Raw genomic sequence first — 8281 nt, 5'->3', positions numbered from 1 at the left:
TCAGTATCTGGTCTATAGCTCGGATCCATCAGATTAGAAGACTCGTGGGTACAATAGTAAGCTGCCGCTCCATGAAAATGGGAAAGTTGGTATCAGGTCCAGGCAGGTCCAAGGGGTACAGGGAAATTAAACAGGTGACCCTATCATACCAATACCTCTCCCTCAGCTCATACCTATGGCTTTATGGGAGGTGTCTTCTGGCCAGCTCATGGAGGAGGCAGAAACCCAAGTCTGCCTCACAAGTAGGTCCCCTTGCTTTGTTGATGCAAGCCAGAACTGCATGGCTGCCACACTTCAGACCCCTTAGCGGTGATCATAACAGATAGCTGTGAGGGTAATTTCTCCCAGTGGGCAGATTTTTGAGCAGTGCATTTGACTATGCACTTGGAACGAAGAAGCAGCCTGCAGTAAAGACTTTGCAACAGTGACACATGGCTAGGCTGGTGGGTCTGGGGACTGAAAGGAGCAAAATTGGGGAAACGAGATGAAGACATCTGGGAAAGAGATACACCACTGGATTTGAGGGAGTGAACACATAGCAGTAGATCTCTGGGTTTCACATTGATGCCCACCAGAGCACCCAACAGAGAGGACAAGCCCTACTACCAAGTGGACAAGATCATTTTTCTTTTGGATATCAGCCAGGCTCTCTTCAGTCACCCCAGTGCTGGCACAACGGGCCCATAAATGGAGTGGCCTTCGTGGCAGGAGTGGAGGACATGCCTGGGCTGGGTGGTGTGGGTTCCTTGTCACCAATGTTGATCCCGCTGTTTGCTGTCCCGGCATGGATAGAATGTGAGATTGAGGCATCACTACCAGCACCATTCCTGAAAGAAATCAGATAACCAGGTGGTAGCAAGCTGATTACCTTGGCCTTTTCCACCCTGGAAAGGCCAGTGTTGCAGCCTTCCTGGAAATGACATCTACTCAGGTATGGGTTTGCCTTCCATCTGCGTGATATCTTCTCCAGCGCCACCATCAAAGAGCAAATAAAATATCTACTAACCGCGAATCTTACAGAACACTGCCTCGTCTAAGGGACCCGTTCTATGAAAAAGGAAAAGATGACAACGGTTCATGAGCATGTGATCAACTGACTTTAAGTTGTCTAACCAATGGAACAGTGGAATGTGCTGTTCAAGGCCCAGCGGACAGGCCAGCTCCGTGCCAGCTGCTTGGTCCCTACTATGTTTCCTCCCCCGCTGCAGACTATTCACTGAAGCAAACCACAGCTCCTATGACGCTGTGTCCCCAGGAGCTGGACGACAGGGGCCTGAGGACAAAGAGTGGTCAGATGTCCTTACCCCAACTGCAAGAGTCTATTTATGGAATTTCTGCCTTCGCCTAAGGTTATAAAGAACATTACCTGTTCTCTAGTTTCTGCAGGTTAAGCTGAATAACGACCCACCACTGGAAAGTGGACAGATGTCTTACAGCCCTGGAAAATCAAAGCTGTATTCCCTGGGAGAGCTCAGTGAGGTCACCCGGGCTTATGAGAGAAATTGTCCAGCAACACAGCAGCAGTCCCTTTGTCATACCTTGGATAAGTAAACTTTGACATGTCCTAGAAGGAATGCTATTTGGCTTGGGAGAGAAGATGGGGCGGGGAGGGTATCTTCAGATACTGGGCTGTCATGTGCACGGGTGTTGCTTATTGCTTCCAAAGGCAGAATCAGGAGAAGGATAGAAAAGGCTAGATTTGACTCCACACAGAGAAGAGCTTCCTGACTGTCTGGACCAGCACTGTCCAATAGAAGTAGAAGGTGAGTCACATATGTGACTTTAAATTTTTCCAGTAGCCACAATAAAGAAGTGAAAAAGGAAAACAGATGACATTAATTTTAACAACACAGCTTAGTCAGCCCGGTCCAAAGTATTATCAGTTCAACGTGTCGTCAGTATCAAAAATACGAATGAGCTATTTTGCATTCTTCCATGCTCCGTCTTCAAACCCCATGTGGATTTTACACTCAGAGCACAGCTCAGTTTGGACTAGGCCCTTCCAAGGGCTCATGGGCCATGTGTGACTGGGGAATATCGGACAGCAGGGGTCGGGGTTGTCTCAGAGACAGGAGAGTCCTATCAGTCGGATATGATGGAAACCAAGTTAAATAACCCCCATCGAGGACACGGGGAGGAGTGCCCATTCACTGATTATGTTAGGGACGGTTTTCCCGTCTCCCCTCCCCCTTACCTCGTCTCCACCTGACAGCATCCGTGCCCTCTGCTCCCATCCACCCAGATTAGGGCTGTCAGCGCGGATACGCCCTCTGGGAGAGAAGAGCAGTTTCCCTGGAGTCTCCTCACTTTCTGTGTGGTTGGGGATTTTTAAAACAACCTGCAGGTAAGCTCTGCGTGGAGAAGCAGGGGGAGCAAAGGCACCTGCGGACTCTTGGCTGCGGTAGGTGCGTCCCCGCTGGCAAGCGCTGTGCTTAGCTTCCCTCTCCTGGACAGCCGCCGGCAACTGCAGTGTGAGGAAGGGAAGTTGGCCTTTTTGATGGACTTAGGGAGCCTGATTCTTACTACTCCGATCCCTTTTTAAATTTTTTCACCATTAAGCAAAGTCAATAACTTTCCTCTGATTTTAGTGCTCATCTAAGTAAGGGAAGCTTCCACACCGCAGTGGGAACGACAGGGCGCTTTTATCCAAGCATCAAAGACAAGCTGAAACCAATGTGGAAACTTCCTTGATTTGAAGGACTGACTGAGTCTCCTGGATCAGTCGAGATGGTGAGAAACCAGCAGTTCTTCGGACGTATTTTCAAGAAACGAGTGAACTTTAGTGATCACACTGTGTGCGCCCACCTGGCCAGAGTCCGTGCATCCTGGGTATGAATCATGATTTTTCTCCGGGGTGGAGCTGTAGGAAAAGGCTTCATTCTGAATAAAAGGGGCACCAGGCCATTTTCCACTTGTGAGTCTCATGATGGGGGGAATCGCCAAAAGCCAGGTTTGATTTAATAATATTCGAATTGTACGCCTGTGTCTCGTCTGTAAGACGAGCAACTCAGGACAGCCCGCAAAATGCCCTGGGGGTCATAATCCACGCTGACAAAAACCTACTTGCAGGGATGCCCTGTGAATTAAATAACGTAATTTTAAAACTGGGTTAGGTGGGTCGTGAGGTTGGCACTGAATGATGTCAAAGGAGAATGGTCCAAGAAATTCCAAATCCATCTGGTAGCCTTAAGCCTGTTGGACGCCTTCCCTTAAAATCTAGATCTCTGCAGGCTTTGGAGCCCATTTCCCCACAAACACAGAGAATGTGGATGGAAATACAGGAACGTGTCCTCAGCTGCTTCGGTTTTGCCGAGGCACTTCAGTGTGGATCGGTTTCAGGTGAGCGGGCTTTAGCTTTAGCCATCATCTTACGTTAGCAACGTTATCTTGGCTCCACGTTTGTTTTGCCGCCGTGTCCGACGTCTTTCGTGTGACCAGCGGTGCTGCTCTCGATGCGGGGGTCTGTGCTGGGCGGCTCTTCTCTCCCTCAAGCTAGCAGAGGCTCTCACAAGGAAAACGAAACACGCAGGCTTTCCGCTGGGTTTTGGAACCCTCTGGACTTGCGCTATCCACAGCAAACGGCTTAGCCAGACCTCTGTTTGATTCTTACCCTCCCCTGTCACTCGGTTTACTTCTTGTTTGAAATATGCTACCCTAACTCACTCGGTGTTGGGTCATTCTTACCACCCCATTCCTGGACTATCAGCTCACTCTCACTGCTGGCCAGTGACACAGTCCCCGCAGAGAAATACATCTTCCTAAAGGCTGGGGAAAGTGCCATTGGTTATTAAATACTTTGCAAGAGAAGCTTTGTTTTCTTGGTTTTTAATTTTTTTTTTTTTTTTGGATTGGTCCTTGAGATGCCAGTCCTTTTGTCATAAGAGAGGAATGGATGAGTTTACTAAGACTTGCAAGATAGAAAAATCTGTGGTGAATTTGGAGCTGAATTCCTAATAATTGGAGAAAAAAAGTAAAAGGTCCAGCCAAGATGTAATTTGGGGGGGGGGTGGAGGGTAGTCATACCCTTGTAATTCATCAGTTTAGAAGACCAAATCCAAATGTATGCTAAATTAAAAAATCCAATAGACAAAATCTAATCCAATTATCCTGGACATTTGGTGAGAATGAGAGAGCGTGCAGCGTCAGCACCCAGGAACTCCGCATAGCCCCTCCGTGGAGACATATGATGGCCTTGGCTCCTGTCCTGGGCAGCAGCATCGGGGACAGGCAGCATGGCCTTGCGCTTTTAAAGTGCGTGGCCCTGCCTTTGATTGCATCACAGAATATAAAGACACCCAGCTCTCATCAGAAAATTAACTCTGAGTGCTCTGCTATCCAGGTTTTATCAAAGGCTCAGTTATGGAAACTAATATTCATGGAGAGTTCGATAAAGCCTTTATTCTCAAAATGTGTTCCCTGGGCCACATGGCGGGCATCGCCTGGGAACCCCAGTCCAGCACTGTGTGCTTGTTCTGGGCTTTGCCCCTGAGAAGATGTTCTGAGAAGGAGTCTTAGGACTGTCCCCCCATGCTTGCTGCTGAAATACGGAGAAGGCTGCACCCCGCCAATCACCGATTACGATCCCTTCATGAGACCCCCACCAGTGAGAAATTCCTCTCAGGTCTCCATGTCGGAGAGTGACTTGTGGAGCCAAGTGGCATATAACCATTGTCTCCGCCATTTTGCCTTGGCCCATAGGGAGCTCAGAGCCCAATACAAGCCCACAGCTGTAGCCGTGCACGCAACATTGTTTCTCTTCCTAAACTTGCTCTTTCTTCCCCTCTATTTACTGTCCACACACCCTCCTTGTTTTAACCTAATCATCTTTATTCTGAATGAATTTCTGTAAATACCCTCCATATTTTTTTCTAGAACAAGTGGGAAAGTGCATTAAGTTCATGTCATTAATGAAAATGAATAGTGTTTTCCGATGGTGATGTTTCCGCGGTTGATAAAGGGCACCTTCATGATATTTTCTGAACTGTTCACCAGACTTCTTGACCCCAGCATTTGGCCTTCGTGTCCCTCGTGGCAGCTGCTCCTGGGAGCCACTGATGAATGTGCTGTGGCCACTCGTCCTTCTGTCTTCAGCAGGGGAAGAATGACACCAACTCTCAGGGTTCATGTCGATTTTCGCTGGTGTATTTAGTGTTTGTTTTTTCAGTTTAGCACACCACCACATTCTCAATATTACATTATTTCATCCCCACGAAACTACAGGGCTGACCTCGGTGTCTCCGTTTTGTAAAGAGTAAAAGTATGGCTTCAGCTCGCCCCAGTCCACACGGCGGTGTGAAGGAGCCAGCAAGCCAGAGCCGTCATCTGAACTACCAGACCGACCTGACGCAGGGGAAAGAGATGAAAGAATGTACCAGAGTCCTTCTGGGGCCCCAGATAACAATGATGGATTAGACAGGAAGTTTCCGAGCAAATGCTGAGACATCTCGAAATCCTAAGTATCAGACGTCCAGATAAAGCAGCACGTGCAAATACCTCCAAAATCTCTTATCTGCTTGACCCAGCTGTGTTTCTGCTCATAGTTTTTTCTAAAGAACTCATCTGAAATGTGTCTAAAGATTCTGCAACAAGAATATTCGTTAGAAAATGAAAATGACATTGCAAGGGAAGAAATGTGTTGGTTAGGCAGTGCTTAAGCAGAAACCTCCACCCCGACACCCGCGCGCAGGGCCGTGCGGTGCTGGACGTGGCCGGCTGTCCTCCAGAGCTGGGCCCCGGGCTGCGCCATGAGCGGGGACGGAAAGGCGCTAACGGCCCCAGAGTCCCGAAGGTGCTTCTGTGCTAAGCGGCTGGTGGTCATCGCTGCAGGAGAGCTCCCGCGTGTGGAAGGAACCCCCCGGCTTGCCCAGTGCCGGCTGCATCAGTGAAGGGCTGGCTTTCGGGCGTGGGGACCCCGGGTCTCTCCGCGATCAAGCACGACCGTGTCAGACCTGAAGATTAGTGTTCCCCTTCCCTGTGTGTGAGCTGATGCAGAAGGATCACAGCGTTTTCTAGTCCCCGAAACATGGCTTCTAACAGCCTTGGCTGGTTTTTACTCCAACTCCCCAAACCGGCTTTGGGATCGCAGGGTGTCATGGTTGCAGAAAAACAGCCTCGGAACCCCATGACTCCTCCGCGTGCTTTTCCGTTCGCAGCGCCCCCGGAGTCCAGATCACCCCACAAGTTCCAGACGTCTGGCACGAGGCAAGCACATTTTGACGGTGCGCTTCTCTAACTGGATTCATTCTTTGGCATTTAAGACTCTGCTTAGAGTGGTAGAAAAGATGACCCGGGAAGAAACCCGTTGCCTTAAACATTTTAAAAAGCAGAATCCCTTTTTGCTTCAGTGCTCCCGTCACTGCTGCCAGTTGGCCTGCCTCGGCGCCCACCAGGACCAAGAGGCCTCGCCAGGCGCCCTCCTGCACCCCTGCTGCCCGGGCCCCTCGACCCCGGGACCGTGCTCTGCTGGGAAGCTGTCTTCCCTCGGTGACGTTGCTGCTGCCGTCACCCTGGCCTTAGCAGAGGACACTGGTCTCCCCCTTGCCCTCCTCCCTGATCCCCATGGCACGGCAGAGACCCGTCTACACATCCTAATAACATTTTGTTCAGAGTTCAAGGACAACAGCAGAAAAATGCCGCCCAGAGCTGCCTTATGCTGAAGCGAGAGCCTTTTTCTTGAAACCCCCAAAAGGCCTCCTGGCTGCGGACACGTACTTCACAAGGTCTGGGAAAAACAGCAGCCCATCCGGGGACGCCGGGCCCAGCCCCACAGGCTCCGTTTCACGCTCTCACCGGTATGTCGGTATGTCAGAAGGGCTGGGCTCCAGCCCCGCTCAGACCACTCTGCACTCTCACAGGCCGACCGTGCACAGAAAACTGGAACATTCTCGCCACCCTCCCCCCACACCCCCAGAGGTGCGTCAGGAGCCCAGGGCTGGGAGAGCATTGGGAAGCCACTGGCGACTTGACACCGTCTACATTCTCTCTCAAGGGCACATGTGGTTTGCTTTAATGCTTTCAGCCGAAAGAATGCTTTTGGGGAGAACCTCTCTTCTGCTGAGAGAGGTCCCCAAGCTGCTGTTCCACGTGTTGAAGGCCCTCTCGGGGCCCTTGTCTCATCTCTCCCCCAGGTGGGCCTACAGGTGAGGGGCAGCCTGGGCCCCCTTGTCTGAGCCCAGAACAGCTTTCTGTCCCAGAGCACAGTGGAGGGGGGCACCTGCTCTTGTCCCAGAGCACAGGGTGGTGGGGGGGAAGATCTGCTCTTGTCCCAGAGCACAGGGGAGAGAGGGGGGTGCCTGCTCTTTCCCAGAGCACGGGGCAGGGGGGAGATCTGCTCTTGTCCCAGAGCACGGGTGGGGGGGCACCCGCTCTTTCCCAGAGCACAGGAGAGACGGGGGGGTCTGCTTGGAGAGAGAGCAGATGCTTTTCCACCTAAGTCAGAGGGTTCCGATGCGTGTTTGTTTTGGGGATACAGCACTGCAAAATAGAGCTGGTGCACCGAACGCTTTTTTGAGGGAGACTTTACCCGCTTCCCTGTCTCCAGCAGGGCCTCCTCCCATGACGCTTGGCTAAAACCAACTTTAATGTTATTCACCCCTGCTCTGTGCCCTCCCTCTCTTTGTCTCTGTGACCTGCTGATCCTTCAATTATCAGAGGAGCCAGAACCCGGGGACAGTGAAGACAAGGACCGTTTGCGGACATCAGCGACTGTCACCACCGAGGTCCTCGCCCTCCCTGTGCCTCTCTCCTGCCCGGACAGGGAACACTTTCTCAGACAGAGTGATCATTCAATTAACTTCAAAACAGATTTAGAACCTTTGGCATTTACAAACCCACTCTGTAATTAAAAGCACAAATAATTGAAGGCTTTCCATTGTTCAAGAGCACCGGAAAAATTAATTCAATTGTTTTGTTGTCGTTTTCTGTGTCAAGCTCAGTCTAGACAGATTGGGAGGGGCACTAAATACTTTGTCTGTTTTCTAACACTGTAATGAGACTGTGAATTTTAACACACTAAAAATCCGTCATGTCAACCCCTGAAAAGGAATTTGAAGCCCTTCAAAAATTGAGAATTGAAAATGCTCAAGCCTAGAAATGTACTTTCTCAGCATTTCGAGAAAAAAAAAAGTGTATTTTTTGTCTAATTGACTAAAGGTTTCTACCAGTAAGAGGATTGTGTTTCTCTCAGGTTTAGTGTGAACTGAGAGCTTCTCTGATATCATCCAAATTCAAGACGTGCTCCTACTCCAGATAAACCCATGAACACACAGGTACCCGCACACAC

General features: G+C 50.2%; 1 long non-coding RNA gene across 2 annotated transcripts; it reads left to right on the top strand.

The window, feature by feature from the left end:
* Nucleotides 1–3251: 3251 nt before the first annotated feature.
* On the top strand, nucleotides 3252–7896 carry LOC103662636. Of its 2 annotated transcripts, none has more exons than XR_568516.2 (3): nucleotides 3252–3339; nucleotides 5221–7127; nucleotides 7651–7896. It is a non-coding gene; the product is annotated as an uncharacterized LOC103662636 (long non-coding RNA). The 2 variants fall into 2 exon arrangements; XR_568515.2 differs by having other exon boundaries at nucleotides 5221–7139.
* The last annotated feature ends 385 nt before the right edge of the window (nucleotides 7897–8281 follow it).

Source organism: Ursus maritimus, unplaced genomic scaffold (assembly GCF_017311325.1).
Source record: "Ursus maritimus isolate PB19 unplaced genomic scaffold, ASM1731132v1 scaffold_1, whole genome shotgun sequence".
Taxonomy (NCBI): Eukaryota; Metazoa; Chordata; class Mammalia; order Carnivora; family Ursidae; genus Ursus; species Ursus maritimus.
This window is presented reverse-complemented; position numbering and strand designations above follow the sequence as displayed.